Below are 19,266 nucleotides of genomic sequence, written 5' to 3' on the forward strand. Positions count from 1 at the left end.
TCTTCAGAACTTCATCTGATTATTACATAAACTTTTGAGATAGTTTGAGATAGTTTTATGATAGCATTTAGCCCTGGCATCTTTTCTATGTTCATGTTGTCTCTCTGGAGTTTACGAGGCATAATGCAGAAGAAGCCAAGCCACACCTCGTTCTATTCTTCAGTGTTTCTGTGACTTTATCGTTCTTAAGTTTTATAGAACCCATTCAGAACTCTTATACCCATTATTCTTTTCTGTTGCCCTAGTTAGGGCAATAATTTCCTGCTAAAATATTATCCTGAGGATCTGTGCTTCTATTTTCTGATCTCTCCAATTCATCCTGCAGATAAATTGACACATATTCCTAACTCTCCATTGCTAGTTTAATCCAATCCAACATATCAGTGTCACTAGAGATCCACTCCTTTGTCTACTTTTCCAGTCTTCCCATCACACAATATCACAGTTATCCCACACCGTAACTTTGGAATCATCCTCCATTTGCCAATATCTTCTTTGCACAGTTGTGCATTTGTGTCTGATGTTCTTTAGGCTGAAATATCTGTGCCATGTTTCTGTTTTTAAAAATTTACTCTTTGCAAAGAAACTATCATCTTTCTTTAGAAAAAAAAGTAAAACCCATGCCTTACAAAGTTTTCACTGCAGGGAGAATATTCACTGAGGCATGGGAAGTTAAACATTTTAGGCAAGGCTCTATTTCTCATGATTTGTCTTTCCATAGGGTACTTCTTATTTTTCACTCCTGAGACAAGAATAATGTTGTCATGTAATAAATAACTGAATGTTGAACCTCAGATGATAAACATGTGAGCTGCAAATGTATCTACAACTATCTCTTATCATGTATAAATTATTTCAGTGCTAACCTTGGAGAGCGTAGATTTATTTGTTATTATAATTTTCTTTTAAAAAGAAAGCAGATTTTCAAAATTTCAGCTCAAATGCTATCTCATCCACAAACCTTTTTTCAATAATCCCAAACAGGATTGAATCCTGTGCTTCCATAGTGCTTTCTTAGATCGGTCGTAACTAATATGTCTCCACCTTATAACTGGATCTGTAATTGTCTGAATTACGTGGTAGAACATGATTAACTCAAGAGAATATATTCTACTTTGTTCACTTTTGTACGCTTTATTATTACTTATAATTTATTTTGAAGATGGCAAATTATTAATGTACAAGTGTTTAGTTGAAATAAATTATGAAGAATACCATTAGTTGTTATGTCTATTTTTGAATGTTGGTTTTGGAAAGTTACTTTATGAATGAATAGCTGAGACCTGAGTTTGAATTTCAGTTCTAATATTGTCCAACTGAAATCACCTTTGGCATTATTCTTGGCTCTGGTGGGACACGAGAAAACAAAAGGGAGTTAGATCCTTACTTTGACTATCTTGTAGCTGGGTTAAAAAAAATACATACAACAAATATATAAATTATATACACTATTAGAAGCTGTTAAATATTCTGGAATATAAAGAAGTAGAATAAGGTAAGGAACTTCCAACCATACTAAGCTCTAGGGTCACAAAATAATTCTTGGTATGTTCTTCATTGCATTTTGTAGGTGCTATTACATCTTTCAAGAATGACCTTTCCCCCAGTGCTCCATCTGGGAAAAGATTGTTTTGGCCAAGAAGTTCATTCGGGGTTTTCCATAAAATGGTACAGAAAACCCGAATGAACTTTTTGGCCAACCCAATAATATATTAATTAATTCATCCATTCTTTTTAACATTAGCGCAGACATTGTTTCATATGCTGTTGCTGCATAAATTTACTGTGGTCATCAAGAAGGTCAGTGTGATGAGGCAGATTGACATTATAACTCAAATATACTGTCATATGCGCAGATGTGCTGTAAAAGTGTCAAGTATGATCTGTGGTCATTCTGGAGGATCTGAGAAGCCACATTTAGGGAAGCAACTAAAACATAGGCTGTAGGCAGGAAGGAGTAGAGTAAGAGAGTTTTAGAGAAAGAAGTGGGTTAAATAAGCATCATTTCTTCCAAGCTTATTTCAAGAAGTGCCTCCTTAGCAAAGCTTCCAGTGAACTGAATACTCCTCATTCACTGCCTTCTTTGTGCTTGCAAAGCTTCTGTGTGTGTATATTTATATAGCATGTATTACAATCTATTATAATTATCAATTTATATGACTGTCTCATATGTTAGATGACACGCTATGAGAGCCAATAACCATAGCTTACTGACCTTAATAATCATCGCATTCGTTCTTCACTGAAATAGAAAACTGGTAATCACTTAAATGTTCAATGGATGTAACACCAATCATTCCAACCTGTTTGTTAAAAACATTGATGCCAAAAATTAACAACCATATATAGATAATAAGCTAAATCTATTACATTTCTAGAATTATTGGGAAGCCAATTTATGTTTATTATTTTTAATCATAAAGTTTTACCAAAAACTGGTGAATGCATATAAAACTCACCATTCTGAATCACAGAACTTTTAGTGATTTCACATATTTGATTTTCTGTATTGTGAATATGATAGGTGACATATCGTAAACATAATTCTGTATGTGTCAGAACCATTTTGTTTCCTCAACTAGAAACATGCATGAAAAACTAGAAGGTGAGACAAATTTGTACTTTAAGGGAACATAAAGCTGGATCAATGCTGAAACATTTCCAATTTATTCAAAAACTATTCCATGAGCTTAAATGTTTTCTTTTATGCATAATATTTTAAATATGTTATTGGTTTGAAACTCATCACTCCTTGGAGATTAAATTCAAAGATTCAATAAAATGATCCCAGAAGCAGAAAATAGATGAATTAATTCAGAAAGCTTATTTGCAAAAAAGGTAAAATCTCTCGCTTTTGAGAGCAAAAATACTTAAAATTTACGTTTCTAGGAGCAGCAAAAATGGGTCTTATCCTTTTCAAGGGAAAATTTATTTTATGCACCTGGACCATCCTTCCCTTTCTGCCCTCGCTCTTTCCAGTCTCCTAGGAATCAGTTAAGAGAGACTGAATTTAGACATGATAAGTTTTCCTCTATGTGAAGTTTGAAAAGTATTACCAAACAAATATTTATTACATCATACTTCAAGAAAAATGTAGAAGAAAATTGGCTCGAGCTGGATGATAAAATATTCTTTTTTCCCTCATGAGGGAAACATTGCTTTTAAGCATTTAGGTTGCAGAACAACTGAGAACAAATCATACTCTGCTCAGAAATACCTCTAAACTAGATTTAATAACTTTTCCTGAACTGGTCAAATTAAATTCTGCCTGAAATCAGCACAAAGAGTTAACTTTTTGGAACCTCACTTTTCAGAATCATTGATTGCTGCAACCTCTTCCAATCTATAACTTGAGTCAGATCATCAGTCTATCCACTATGCTGGTTTGTCTCTAGCTTTCATCACTATAATATACCTCACTGGAAAATAGAAAACTCTGACAAAGCTTCAGGTTCTTATTTGGTGCTTTATATGTGATTTTTATTAATGCCTCCAGTTATATCCTGTGAGAATATTTCACATAATGAAGATTCTGTGCTTAAGAAAATTGGTAAGACAAAAATCAATTAGTCAGTTTATACTGCCACACCCATTCCTGCTCCTCTTTCTCCCTCCTCCCACAAATATACATGAGGGTGCCACACCATCAACACATACACATCCACTAAGAATAAGAATAGCAGATTTTTCTACTTTATATTTCTAAATCATTTAAATTTTTAAAAACAAAATGCTTTTCAATTGTATAATTCTCACTTTCATCCAACTCATGTACACACCTAATGTGAATTACTATAGCTATAGCTGTTATTTTGGCAATTAAAAATATGTTCTGGTTTGTTTAACACCCATTACATTTAACGCAAAATTGTTTCCTGTCTTAGTGAGATTGTTATGAATGAGACAAAGTTAAGTGTTTTGCTTGTTTGTTATTTATTTTTTCTCTTCTCAGAGAAACTCAAAACCGATTCAAAATTCTCCAGGTAACAGCAGCAATGAACTGTGCCGGAGGTGCCAATATTCCCCCTTCTTTTGGAAATGGAAGGACATCTAGCAGCTTCCTTTTAGAAAATTGTGTTCCAAACAAGGAGCCAAATCTCCAACTCTGACTCTGCTATTTACCATCCCACAGTTGTTTCTTTGAAAGTCCATTACTTGGAACATTTCTGTCATGTTCCTTTTTCTTTTTCTAGGCTCAAATAGTGAGAAGGAGGGAGAAGAACGGGTCAAACAATAAGCTGGATTCAAAATATCACTTTCAAAAAAATAATAAAATGTCTTCACAAGAAGAAATACATTTTTTCCAGCTCTTGGTTTTTGAAAATCCGTTGTTTGAGTTTGTTTATTCTTCTAAATTTTTATTAGATATAGATATTTCATAGGGGAAAACCAGAATGTTTGTTAACACTTTTATCACAATGTAAGCTGTGCTATGGGCAGTCTGATGGGGAATAATGTAAACTTTTTACACAAAAATATTATTAGGGGGTCAGCAACACCCTAATAAAGATATAGACAGATTTAAATATAAGTAGAGAGATACATTCATACATACATACCTACATAGACAGATATTCTTAAAAGATATAAGATTAAGGTAGTATAAATATAACATATTCTTAAAAGATAAAATCTGTAGATTTCTATACCTGATTATCAGTTTTATTAAAATTTGTGAAATATTTTATTCTGATGAGATTATTTGATATAAATGGCAGACCTAAGAAACACAGCAACATCAGTTTTCTAAGTAATATAACTACAAACTTTTTGGTTATAAAACAAGATCAAATGAAAATAACTACCTCACTGCCCTCATTTTTTTGCATACACCTGAAAATCTTGCGAGAAGAACCCAGAATGTTTAACCTGTATGAAGAATTGGTTTACAATTATTGATGCTAATTAAGTTTTCATCTTAGTACAGGTGTTCAAGTCACTTGGTGACGTTTTCCTTTGGTTTTAAAATGTTTTTCCAATTAGATCTCATATAAGACAAAAGAGTTATTTTTAAATACTTTTTTCTTCATTGAAAATAGTGTATGGGGCAAAATCATAGGATAGTTTTTCTCTTAAATTCTTCTAAAGGAGTAAAATGATAAATTTAGTTTGCTGTTCTATCAATACCTAGAAATTATTTATATCATTTCAAATTGTTAAATGTTTATACAGTGACATTTGTATTTCTCTGAACCTTAGGTTCCTGTGTATGATTGTTTTAAAATTAAGTAGTAAATATGCAACGTTTTCAGAAAGTTTGCTAACATATAAAGGCTTTGGACAAATGGCAGTTCCTTTCTTGCTTTTTCTTATATTGTTTTATATCCCCAGAATTGAATTGTGCACAAAATTTGTGACCACAAAAGTTTTTTCGATGATGAAATTGCTAAAGTTTAATTTTTATTTATTTTTTTCCCTTTGACAATCCTGTGGTACCTTAGATTTACACATGATCTTAATAACTCTAGTTGTCCTCACCAGAAGGCTGGAAAAAGTGTCAAGCTATGGATTTATATATTTATTTAATATCTCCCCCATTCCTGCAATCAAACCTATCTGAATGCACACCTCATTTCCAGAGGAATTTTTGCTCAATTTACCACACCTGAAAATATTCCCAAGTGCCTAACATGTGCCTTATCATACAAAGTAAGCACTCAATCAAAATGTGCTGTATCAGGTAAAATAATTGAGCTCAAATGTGTTAACAGTTAATGATAGCTTATAGTGCTAATACTCTTGATGTTTCTGGAGAATAAATGAGGAATTTTAAGCTAGCAACATCTTTGAGAGTACAAGTGATAGCTCTAAAATTGTAAATTAGAGCCATTAACAATAGGCTGGTGGAGGAGATAATTGTAGTCATGTGTAATTCTTTATTCAGGCAACGTATATGAGTGCCTGCTCTGCTTATGACTAGGGTTTTCAATATATACACAGGATTAAAAATATGTAGTATTCAATAGGAAAATGACATAGCTATTTTGTTCACATTTAAAAGCAAAACTTTATAGTAAGTATTGTTTACATCTAAGAAACACAAAAATGTATTTCGAATTACTACATTGATATATAAGAATATTGTAGATTTTTTGGTTGTTACCAAATTCCATTATAAAAGTTTTTACATCTGCTAAAACAATCATTGTTAACACAGAATGCCAAATAACCACAGGCATTTTAAGCAATGTTGCCAGCTAGCTAGTCTATTTTAATGACTCCTGTTAAAGAGATTATCTGTTTAGTAGGATTTGATATGTGGTCAGGGATTTTTCATTAAACCTTGAAAAGGGGAAAAGACACAATAAAAACCAAAGCAACAACAAATCAACAAATGAACACAACTTGCAACCTGAATTAATAATGGATGGACCTAAAAATGTTTCAAAGTCAGCAGGCTTATTTTAAAATAGACTCCTTCATTTTCTTACTCCTACGTTTTCTTACTCCTACATTTTCTTACTTCATTTCTTACTAAATTTGACATACAATTAAGCTAGAGTCTTTGGTTTGAGAAATGCACTTTATCACATTTTTACACAAAATATTTCAAGTTTATAGAGAAATCTTTAAGTACATGAACCCCATTGCCATACAATACCAGGTTTTGCTATGTAAATGTCATAATAAAATTAATCTTATACAAAATTTATTCTCTATCTAAGGGCTGTGAAATGCAATGGGCTGAATATTTGTGTCCCTCCAAATTCATATGTTGAATCCCTAACCCTCTACTTATGGTATTAGGAAGTGGGAGGTAAATAGGTCATGAAGGTGGAACACTGATGAATGGGACTATTGTCCATATAAAAGATATCCCAGAGGGCTCTCTCACCCTCTTTCTGTGATCCAAGGGCACAGTGAGAATATGGCCCTCTGTGAACCAGAAAGTGAGCTCTCACCAGACACTGAATCTTCTAGCACTTTGATTTTCTACTTCCCAGCCTCCAGAACTGTGAGGAATAAACGGGTCTAGTTTAAGCCAGCAGTCTATGGTATTTTGGTTATGGTAGTCTGAATAGACTAAGACAATGAATATCAACCTAACTGATGTTATATTAGGATGTTACCTTAAAAAAATACCTATTTTAAAATGTCAATTTCCCTATGATCTCATTGTTAAAACTTTACTTCATAAAGGGTTTTGATTTTTAAACATCCCATTAACTGTTAAAAGACTCATGAATTATCAGTTAATGCCTTAGTAGTTTTTGTCGCTTTTTACATAACAGCCAAAACCTTTGGATGTTATATCCATAATGGAAAACTGAAGTTTTATAAAGAAATATTACTTACTGTCTTAAAAAAAAATATGGAGGAAGCTTCAGTTCTTGATTGATAAACAACAAAAAACAAAACTAAATTATAAGATAATGATTCTTGAATCATTATAATTAAAATGATAAAAAGTAAGTTCACAAGATGGACCACATGTTAGGCCACAAATAAGTTTCAATAGATTAAAAAAGAAAGACATAATACAAAGTAACTTCTTTAACAAAACAAGATAAAATTTGATCAATGACAGAAGGAAAACTGGAAAATTTGTGGAAAATAAACAAGACACAGCATGAAACAGTGAATATATCAAAGAAAAAAATTACAAGGAAAATTATAAACTATTTAAAGAGTAATGGCACAACATCTGAAACTTCAGGGACACAGTGAAAGCAGTGCTAAAGGGCAAACTTATTGCTATAAACATATTAAAAAAGAAGAAAGAGCTCTAATCAATAACCATACTTTGCAACTCCAAGAACAAGAAAAAGAAGAATGAATTGATTTCAAAACTGACAGAAGAAAGGAAATAATTAATACTAAAGCAGAGCTAAACAAAATAGAGAATAGATAAACAATAGAGAAAATCAATAAAACTAAAAATTTGGTTCTTTTAAAATAATAAAATTGATAAACGGACTAAAAAAAAGAGAGAGAGAGAGAAAGAGAGAGAAGACCCAGATTGCCAAAGTCAGAAATGTAAGTGACGCCATTACTACTTATGCTACAAAAAAAAAAAAAAAAAAAAAAAAGGATTATAAAGAATACTATGAGCTATTCTTCACCAACACATTGGATAACCTGGATGAAATGGACAAATTCCTAGAAACAAATAACCTACCAGGACTAAATAACAACACAATAGAAAATATTAATAGACACATAACTAGTAAGGAGATTGAATCAGTATAAAATATATCCCAACACAGAAAAACTTACGGGCCTGATGGCTTAACTGTTGTATTCTACCAAACATCTAAGAAAAAAACCCAATGTTTCTCAAACTTTCCAAAAATTGAAGAGCGAACACTTTCTTACTCATTCTATGAGGACAGCTTTGCCTTAACACCAAAGTCAGTCAAAGACACTATAAGTAAACAAACAAGCAAACAAACTACAGACCAATATCCTTAATCAACAACACAAAAGTCCTGGGCAAAATACTAGTAAGCTAAATTTAGCAGGATATTAAAAATATTATACACAATGACCAAATGGGATTTATTTCTGGATGCAAGGATGGTTTAATGTACAAAATTTGATCAATGTAATACATCTTATTAGCAAACTACAAAAAACACATGATTATCTTGATGCAAAAAAATCATTTGACAAAATTCAACACCTTTATATGATAAAAATATTCAACAAAAGAGGAAATGGACAGAAACTACCTCAATATAATAAAAGTTATATATGAAAACTCACACACACACACACACACACACACACACACACACACAAGAAAATTCCGAGCATGGCAAGCATCAAACTCCATAGTGAAAAACTGAGAACTTTTCTCTAAGATCAGAAACAAGGCAAAGATTCCTGTTTTTACTACCTCTGCTTAACATAGTACTGGAAGTTCTAGCCACATCAAGGCAAGAAAAATAAATAAAAAGCATTCAAATTGGAAAGGAAGAGGAAAATTATCTCTCTTCACAAATTAAATGATATTATATTTAGAAAATCCTAAAGATTTCACAAAAAACTGTAAGAAGTAATAAATGAATTAAGCAAAGTAGCAGAAGACAAAGTCAACACACAAAAAATCAGTTGATATCTATACATTAACAATGAACAATATGAAAAGGAAACTGAGAAAATTCCATTTAGAATAGCATCAAAAATGATAAAATACTTAGACATTAGCTTAGTCAAAAAGGTGAAAGTCTTTTACAATGAAAACTACAAAATATTACTGAAAGAAATTAAAGAATACATAAATGGAAAGACATTCCATGTTCATTGATTGACTTAACATTATTAAGATAAAATTATTGCCCAAAGTGATCTATAATATTAAAATTCTTATCAAAATCTCAATAAGTATTTTTGCAGAAATAGAAAAACTTATCCTAAAACTCATATGGAATCTCAATGGACTTTGGATAGCCAACATAATCTTGAAAAGGAAGAAAAAAGCTGGAGTACTCACACTTCCTGATTTCAAGGCTCATTACAAATCTATAGTAATCAAAACAGTGTGCCATTGGCATAAAGGCAGACATATGGACCAATAATATAGAACAGAGAGTCCAGAAATAAATCCTTGCATAGATAGTCAAATGATTTTCAACAAGTGTGTCAGACAATTCACTGAGGAAAGGACAATCTTTTCAACAAATGGTACAAGGAATAATGTATACCCATATACAAAAGAATAAAATTGGATCATTATCTAACACCTTGTAAAAAATGTAACTCAAAATGCATCAAAGACCTAAACATGAGAGCTAAAACTACAAAATTCTTACTAAAAAGCATAGGGCCAAATTTTGATGACATTCAATCTAACACCAAAGGCATAGTCAATGAAAGAAAAAATAGGCAAATTGGATATCATGAAAAATTTTTAAAAAGCAAAAAACTTTTTGTGCATCAAATACACTAGCAATAGAGTAAAATGGCACCCCACAGAATGGGAGCAAATATTTACAAATCATATTTTGGATAAGGGATTAATATCTAGAATGTATATAAAGAACTCCTAAAACTCAACAATAACAACCAAAAAAATTCAGAAATAGGTAAAGGACTTGAATAGACATTTCTCAAAAGAAGATATACAAATGGTCAATAAGCACATGAAAAACTGGTCAGCATCACTAATCATTAGAGAAATTCAAATCAAAACTACAATGAGAGGCCACCTCATACTCATCAGGATGCTTACTATGTGAAAAAACAAAACAAAACAGAAAATAACAAGTGTTGGAAAAGATGAAGAGAAATTAGAACCCCTGTGCACTGTTGGTGAGAATATGAAACAGTACAGCTGCTGTGCAAAAGAGTATGGTGTTTCCTAAAAAAATTGAAAATAGAATCAATATATGGTCCAGAAATTCCACTGCTGAATATATACACAAAATAATTGAAATCAGGTTCTTAAATATATATCTGTACATCCATGTTTATAGCAGTATTATTTACATTAACTAAAACATAGAAGCAGTCTAAATGTCCATTGGCAGATAAAGCTTAAACAAAATGGGGTAAATACATACAATAGAATATTGTTCAACCTTAAAAAGGGAAGGAATTCTGACATATTCTACAACATGGATAAACCTTGGGGATATTATGCTAAGTGAAATAAACCAATTAAAAGAAGACAAATACTATATGATTCCACTTACATGAGGTACCTAGAGTACACAGTCCAATTCATAAAGATAGAAAGTAGAATGGTGTTTGACAGGGGTTGGTTGGGGAAAAAGAATGGGGAGTTATTGCTTAATGGGTATAGAGTTTGAGCTTTGCAAGATGAAGAGTTCTGGAGATGGATGGTGGTGATGATTGCACAATAATATGAATGTATTTAATGCCACTGAATACACTTAAAAGTGGTTAAGTTAGCAAATTTTATGTGTAGTTTACTGCAATTAAAAAATAATATTTTAGTTTTCAAAAAGGAGTTTCCTTAGACATGTAATATGGTACCACTTTTATTTCAGTTATTACTAAACACTTAAAAATGTTTTATTTTTTAGATATATCTCATTTTTTTTCACTAAGTCATTCCAAAAAAGCAGGTCGAATTTCAGAATGAAATAACCAAAATTTTTTCTTAACTATTGTGAAAGTCTCTGGAATGACATGATTTTATTTCACTGCAAAATTTTGTGCATTTTCTATGGCAAAGAAGCGTTCTACTAATTTTGTTGTATTTATCATTAGTTCTTTTGGGACCATGAGCTGATCTAAAGGGCTATTTCTGGTCATAACTCTATAAAAATTATTTGCATATTCACTTTCTTCTATAAAAAGGATAAGTAAATGAACAAAGAAATGAAATGCCTCAAAGTGTGCTGGCCTGTGGTAGATATATCAAGTTTAAGAAGAAAAAGTGACACATTATATCTCTTATTCAAAATACTCCTATTTCTAATGTAACTTTTGAAAAGTGGTTTCAAATTGTATATGTTGAGAAGTATATGTAACGTGAAAGTACTGGCAGAGTTTATGTGGAGAAAAAATCGTGATTGAGGTAAAATACCTGACATTTTGGTAAGAAGTGATTTAATTAAGATAAATTTTCCTTTGTACAAGTCACACTTTTATCCATCCTTACTTTTTAAAATAATTATTATTTTATCTAAATCTATTTCAAGGAAGTGTTTTCACTTTTTTAAAGAAATTTATTTATTTTATTTATTTATTTTTGGCTGCGTTGGGTCTTCGTTGCTGTGGGACGGCTTTCTGTAGTTGTGGCGAGCAGGGGCTACACTTCGCTGCGGTGCGTGGGCTTCTCATGGCAGTGGCTTCTTTACTGTGGAGCATGGGCTCTAGGTGCATGGGCTTCAGTAGTTGCAGCACGAGGGCTCAGTAGTTGTGGCTCATGGGCCCTAGAGCGCAGGCTCAGTAGTTGTGGTGCTTGGGCTTAGTTGCTCTGTGGCATGTGGGATTTTCCCCGACCGGGGCTGGAACCCGTGTCCCCTGCATTGGTAGGCGGATTCTTAACCACCGTTTTCACTTTTTAATGATAATCAAACAGACCCTTTAGAGAAAAATCCAGTGTTTTTCCTAGAACACCACACAATGAAGGTGATACATGTTCACTCCATTATTAAAGCTTTATTCAGTTTACATCTCTATTTTTTAGAGATGTAACATAGTACATCTGAGGGTAACATAGTACAGCTCAGATAAAAGTGAATCGAATCACATAAAGAATACTACAGTTTTACTCCCAGGGGGAACTGCCACATTGGGTGCATAATTTTCATCTTTTGAAAATTATAGGAATCAAAATAAAGCAATAGTCAATTCAGGTTATACAAACAACCTGTTTTATCATAGAATTTTGGTGAATAGATTTTGTTAACAATGGACCGAGTTAATGCAGATACCTTAGCAAAGAATTATACCCAGGCTTACAGTTGCATACTTTTATCTGGAATATAAAGCAGGCAAAATAACTTCCATTCTGTATGTGGTAACTCTTGGAAGGATACTGAAATCTATCATAAATCATGTGGGAGGAAGGATTAATCATCTTCAGTTTTTGAAGTAGAAATACTTGGTGGGTTCATTTTGCGTATTTAGATTGTAATGACAGATTGGTTATGATTATTTCAGTTGCCAAATAAAGAAACACCAAAGTGGCTTAGGTCAAGGAAAGAAATGTATTTGTTTATGTCACTGAAAGATCCAGAGGTACAATAGCATTCAGGTGGGTCTTGATCAAGTGACTAAAAAAATGTCACTGGTACTCCTATCTTCCCATTTTTGTACTCTGGCTCCTGCCCTGTTGGCTTCATACTCAGCTTCCACTTGGTAGCCCTGATGGCTCTAGGTTTATTTCATTCTTTGGTCCAGCATTCCCAGAAGAAAGGAGATCAGCTTTTCCCCTAGAGTAGTGATACTTGCCTGGGGATAATTTTGCTCCTCAGGAGACAGTTGGCAATGACTGTATATATTTTGTTTGTCACTACTGGGTCGGGAGGCTACTGGCATCTAGTGGGTAGAGGCCAGAGGTGCTACTAACCATCTTACAACATACAGTATAGCCCCCCAAGAAAAAGAATTATCCATCCCCAAATATCAATAATGGTAAGGTTGAGAAATCCAGCAATAACATCTAGATCTACACTGTCCAATACTAGCCACTAGTCACAAGAGGCTATTGAACAACTGGAAAGTGATTGATACAAATTGAGATATGCTTTAAGTGTAAAATACACACCATATTTTGAGATCTACACTGTCCAATACTAGCCACTAGTCACAAGAGGCTATTGAACAACTGGAAAGTGATTGATACAAATTGAGATATGCTTTAAGTGTAAAATACACACCATATTTTGAAGATACTATGAAAAATGAATACAAAAATCTCTCATTAACAATTTTACATTGATAATCTGTTTAAAATGATACTATTTTGGATTTACTGTTTCAAATAAAATATTTTATTAAAACATATTTTATGTTTTTTCTTCTCCTTTTAAAAATGTGATTACTAGACAATTTTAAACTACCATTATACTAACACTGGATACTGCTGGTCTAGATAAACTATAGTAGTACTATCCTATAGAAATACCATACTATATATCCAATAGAAATACTATATAGTAGTACTGTCCAATAGAAATTACTGCAATGATGGAAATGTTCTTTTATCTGCATTATCCAACAACTGTGGCTATTAAGCACTTGAGTAGTGAAGCTAGTGTGACTAAGAAACTAAATTGCTAATTTTATTTAAATAAAATTAATTTCAATTAATTCAACTAGCCTATTACATAAGGCTAGTATCTATAGTATTAGAAAGCACAGATAGGGTCACATTCTAAGCAAAATGTTAACTGCATTTAATTCCTCTAATTGAGACACATACACCCATGACTTAATCACAGGGACCAGCATATTGTATTGCTCTGATTTCCCAGACCATAGTTACCTGCCCAACCCCAGGGCTGGGTGAATTCAGTTCTGGCAGAAGCCTATGGACTGAAAAATGGATGTTGGTGTGAGACAGAGGATCAGATAAGCAGCAGTGACAGCAGATGTTTTCGGGAGAGATAATCTGTAAGAGTGTGTATGGGAAGGAAAGAGAATATTTGCTTATTTTCCTGCTTTGCTGTATACTATCACCTCAGAAGATCGATCCTTATTCAGTTACTTGTTTTGAAGTGAATTAGCAATGGGAATTAGATCTTTCTCAGCCCAATAAATGGAATATGTGAAAGCATTATTCAAGTGTAAAAGTGCTCAATTTTATAAAAGTGATAGACTATAGATAGTAAATCAACATATACAAAGTACTGTCCATAATTATTTAAATATATATTTTCTGTATAAAGGGTAATATAGAACCTTAAACATATTTTGTTCATTCTGTTCCATGGTTTAAATTTTAATAAATTAATAAAATAGTGAAATATATATCCATTTACATATATTTATATTTTAAATTTAACTATGTTTCCTATAAAATAATACCATTTTTAATCGATGCAAAATCTATATAACATAAAATTCACAGTTTAAATCATTTAAGGTGTAAATTCAGTGTTTTTTTTAATATTCACAATGTTGTACAGCCATCATTACTGTCTAATTCCAGAGTGTTTGCATCACTGAATATTTTTATAAATATTTGAAAAAAGAAACCTGTTACCTCCCAATTCATCCCTCCCTAATCTACTTTCTATTTCTATGGTATTGTCTATTCTGGACATTTCATATATATTATGTGACCTTTTATACATGACTTCTTTCACTTAGCATAACGTTTTCAAGATACATCATAGCATGTATCAGTACTTCATTTTTTGCTAAATACTTTTTGGCTAAATCGGTACCTTTTATGGCTAAATACTAAATAAAATATTGTATGGATTTATTACATTTTATTTATCTATTCATAAGTTGATGGCCATTTTGGGTTGTTTCTATTTGTAGGCTGCCATGAATAATGTTCCTATGAATATTTCTGTACAAATTTTGCTTGAATGTATGTTTTTGATTCTCCTTGATACTTATGGATATCTAGAAATAGAATTGCTGGGTTATATGATACTATTTCTTTAACTATTTTCTGAAGTGACTGTACCATTTTTCATCTCCCACAATGTATGAGGGTTCCAGTTTCTCTGTATCCTCACCAACAATTGTTATTTGCCATTTACATATTACAGCCATCCTAGTGGGTATGAAGTGGTATCTCATTGGGATTTTGATTTGTATTTCCTAAAGACTAATGTTTTTTTAATTTAATTTTTACACTATTTTGGAGTATAGTTGAATTACAATATTGTGTTAGTTTCAGGTGTACAGCAAAGTGATTCAATTACACATGTACATATAGCTATTCTTTTTCAGATTCTTTTCCCATATAGCTTATTACAGAATATTGAGTAGAGTTTCCTGTGCTATATAGTAGGTCTTTGTTGATTATCTATTTTGTATATAGTAGTGTGTATATGTTAATCCCAGACTCCTAATTTATCCCTCCCGCCCACCTTTCCCCTTTGGTAACCATAAGTTTGTTTTCCAAGTCTGTGAGTCTGTTTCTGTTTTGTAAATAAGTTCATTTGTATCACTTTTGTTTAGATTGCACATATAAGTGATATCATGTGATATTTGTCTTTCTCTGTCTGACTTACTTCACTCTGTATGACAGACTCTAGGTCCTTTCACCTCACTACAAATAACTCAATTTAATTTCTTTTTATGGCTGAGTAATATTCCATTGTATATATGTGCCACGTCTTCTTTATCCATTCATCTGTCGATGGACACTTAGGTTGCTTCCATGTCCTGGCTATTGTAAATAGTGCTGCAATGAACATTGTGGTACATGACTCTTTTTGAATTATGGTTTTCTCAAGGTATATGCCCAGTAGTGGGATTGCTGGGTTGTATGGTAGTTCTATTTTTACTTTTTTAAGGAACCTTCATACTGTTCTCCATAGTGGCTGTACCAATTTACATTCCCACTAACAGTGCAAGGGGGTTCCCTTTTCTCCACACCCTCTCCAGCATTTATTGTTTGTAGAATTTTTAATGATGCCCATTCTGACCAGTGTGAGGTGATACCTCATTGCAGTCTTGATTTTCATGTCTTTAATAATTAGAGATGTTGAGCATCTTTTCATATGCTTTTTGGCCATCTGTATGTCTTTTTTGGTAAAATGCCTATTTAGATCTCCCCATTTTTTTGATTGGGTTGTTTGTGCTTTTGATACTGAGCTGCATGAGCTGTTTGTATATTTTAGAGATCAATCCCTTGTCAGTCGCTTCATTTGCAAATATTTTTTTGCATTCTGTGAGTTGTCTTTTCATTTTGTTTATGGTTTCCTTAGCTGTGCAAAAGCTTTTAAGTTTAATTAGGTCCCATTTATTTATTTTTGTTTTTATTTTCATTACTCTTGGAGGTGGATCCAAAAATATATTGCTGCGATTTATGTCAGAGAGTGTTCTGCCTATGTTTTCCTCTAAGAGTTTTATAGTATTAGATCTTACATTTATGTCTTTAACCCATTTTGAGTTTATTTTTGTATATGGTGTTAAAGAATGTTCTAACTTCATTCTTTTACATGTACCTGTCCATTTTTCCCAGCACCACTTATTGAAGAGACTGCCTTTTCTCCATTGTATATTCTTGCCTCCCTTGTCATAGATTAATTGACCATACGTGCATGGGTTTTTTTCTGGGCTTTCTATCCTATTGCATTGGTCTATATTTCAAAAGTCAAAAGACTTTTGATCTATATTTTTGTACCAGTACCATACCGTTTTTTGTTTTTTTTTTTATAGCGAAAAATCACAGTTTCAACATTGAGTGCCAGACGTTGTGCTTTTGACCCATAGCTTTTCCTTTGGAGCTGATGAGCAAAGGGTGTCCGGATGGTGAGGAAGGGAACAAAATATGGAATGCTTCACGAATTTGTGTGTCATCCTTGTGCAGGGGCCATGCTAATCTTCTCTGTATCGTTCCAATTTTAGTATATGTGCTGCCAAAGTGAGCACTACCATACGGTTTTGATGACTGTACCTTCGTAGTATAGTGTGAAGTCATGGAGCCTGATTCCTTCAGCACTGTTTTCTTTCTCAGGTTTGCTTTAGCTATTTGGGGTCTTTTGTGTTTCCATACAAATTTAAAAATTTTTGCTTTAGTTTTGTGAAAAATGCCATTGGTAATTTGATAGGGATTGCATTGAATCTGTAGATTGCCTTGGGTAGTATAGTCATTTTTGACAATATTGATTCTTCCAATCCAAGAACATTGTATAGCTCTCCATCTGTTTGTGTCATCTTTGATTTCTTTCATCAGTGTCTTATAGTTTTCTGAGTACAGGTCTTTTGCCTCTTTAGATAGATTTATTTCTAGGTATTTTATTCTTTTTGATGTGCTGGTAAATGGGACTGCTTCTTTCATTTCTCTTTCTGATCTTTTGTTGTTACTGTATAGAAATGCAAGAGATTTCTGTGTATTAATTTTGTATCCTACAGCTTTACTGAATTCATTGATGAGTTCTAGTAGTTTTCTGGTATCATCTTTAGGATTTTCTATGTATAGTATCATAAATGACATGATTTTAAGCATCTTTTCATGTTTCCATCTGTATACCTCCTTTGGAGACATGTCCATTCAAGTCTTCTGTCCATTTTTTAACTGGATTATTTGTCTTTTTAATGTTGAGTTATAAGTATCTTTTACATATTCTGGATGCTATAGTCTTACAAGATACATAATTTACAAATGTTTCATCTCATTTTGTGGGTTGCATTTTCACTTTCTTGATACTATCTTTCGATGCACAAAGTTTTTCATTTTGATGAAATCCAATTTATCTATTTTTTCTTTTTTTGTTAACGTTTTTGGTATCATATTTAAGAAACCATTACTTAATCAAAAGTCACAAGGATTTATACCTATCTTTCCTTGTAAGACTTTTGATTTTTTAGTTAATATTTGTATACAATGTGAGAAAGGAATTCAACTTCATGGCTTGGCATGTGGATAGTCAGGTGTCCTACCACCATTTGTTGAAATGACTATTTTTTTCCAATTGAATGGTCTTGACACTTTTGTAAAAAATCAATTGGGCATAGATTTTTGGGTTTATTTCTAGACTCTCCACTCTTTTCCATTAATTTACATATCTATCCTTATGCCAAAATCACACTGTTTTGATTACTGTAGCTTTGTAGTATACTTTGAAGTTATGAGTCTTCCAACTTTGTTCTTTTTGAGAATTGCTTTGACTATGAGGCTTCTTGCATTTACCTAGGAATTTTAGGATCGTACTTTTTTTTTTTTGCCAAAAGACTGTTGATATTTTGATATTGATTGGATTCATGAAATAAGTTTGTGGACTATTGCCATTTTAACAATACTAAGTCTTCCAAACCATGAACACAGATGTCTTTCCACTTATTTAGCTCTTCTTTGATTTTTGTCAAGACTGTTTGGTAGATTTTCAGTATACAACACTTACCCTTTTCTGGTTAAATTTGTCTTTAAACATATTATTCTTTTAGATGCTATTATAAAAGGAATTGTTTTCTTAATTTCATTTTTGAGTTGTTCATTTCTAGTGTATAGAAATACAACTAATTTTTTTATATTGATCTTGCATCCTACAATTTGCTGAATTTGGTTATTATCTCTAATATATTTTAAATGTATGAATTTATTAGGATTTTCTAAATATAAGTTCATGTTATTTGCAAGTATATTAGTTTTACATCTTCCTTTCCAATTTGGGTTGCTTTTTTTCCCTTTTCTTAATTGTTCTGCCTAGAGCTTCTAGTACAATGTTAAATGAAAGTGACTAGAGCTGATCTTAGGGGGAAAGTTTGAGTCTTTCACAATTAAGTATGATGATAGTTGTATGGGATTTTCATAGATGTCCTTCATCAGAGTGAGAAAGTTTCCTTCTATTCTTAATTTGTTCAATGTATTTATCATGAAAGGGTGTTAGATTTTATCAAGATCTTTTTCTGCATCTATAGAGATTACCACTTTTTTTTCTTTATCTGTTGCTATGGTATGTTACACTGACCAATTTTTTTTAATGTTGAACCAACTTCGAATTCCTGGGATAAATTCCACTTGGTCATGGTGTGTAATCATTTTAATATGTTGCTGGATTAGGTTTGCTGGTATTCTGTTGAGCGTTTAATATTTATAAAAAGTATTGGTCTGTAGTTTTCTTTCCTTGTGATGTCTTTGGCTTTGGTATCAGGATAATACTGGCCTCATAGACTGTGTTAGCAAGTATGCCTACCTCTTTTATTCTTTTGAAGTTT

The 19,266-nt window shown here is 32.3% G+C and overlaps 1 non-coding gene across 1 annotated transcript; it reads right to left on the minus strand.

Moving 5' to 3' along the window:
• Positions 1 to 16,873: 16,873 nt before the first annotated feature.
• Positions 16,874 to 16,980, minus strand: LOC132361762 (U6 spliceosomal RNA). Its single transcript, XR_009502031.1, has one exon. It is a non-coding gene; the product is annotated as a U6 spliceosomal RNA (small nuclear RNA).
• Between the last annotated feature and the right edge of the window lie 2,286 nt (positions 16,981 to 19,266).

This window comes from Balaenoptera ricei, chromosome 2, assembly GCF_028023285.1.
Source record: "Balaenoptera ricei isolate mBalRic1 chromosome 2, mBalRic1.hap2, whole genome shotgun sequence".
Lineage (NCBI taxonomy): Eukaryota > Metazoa > Chordata > Mammalia > Artiodactyla > Balaenopteridae > Balaenoptera > Balaenoptera ricei.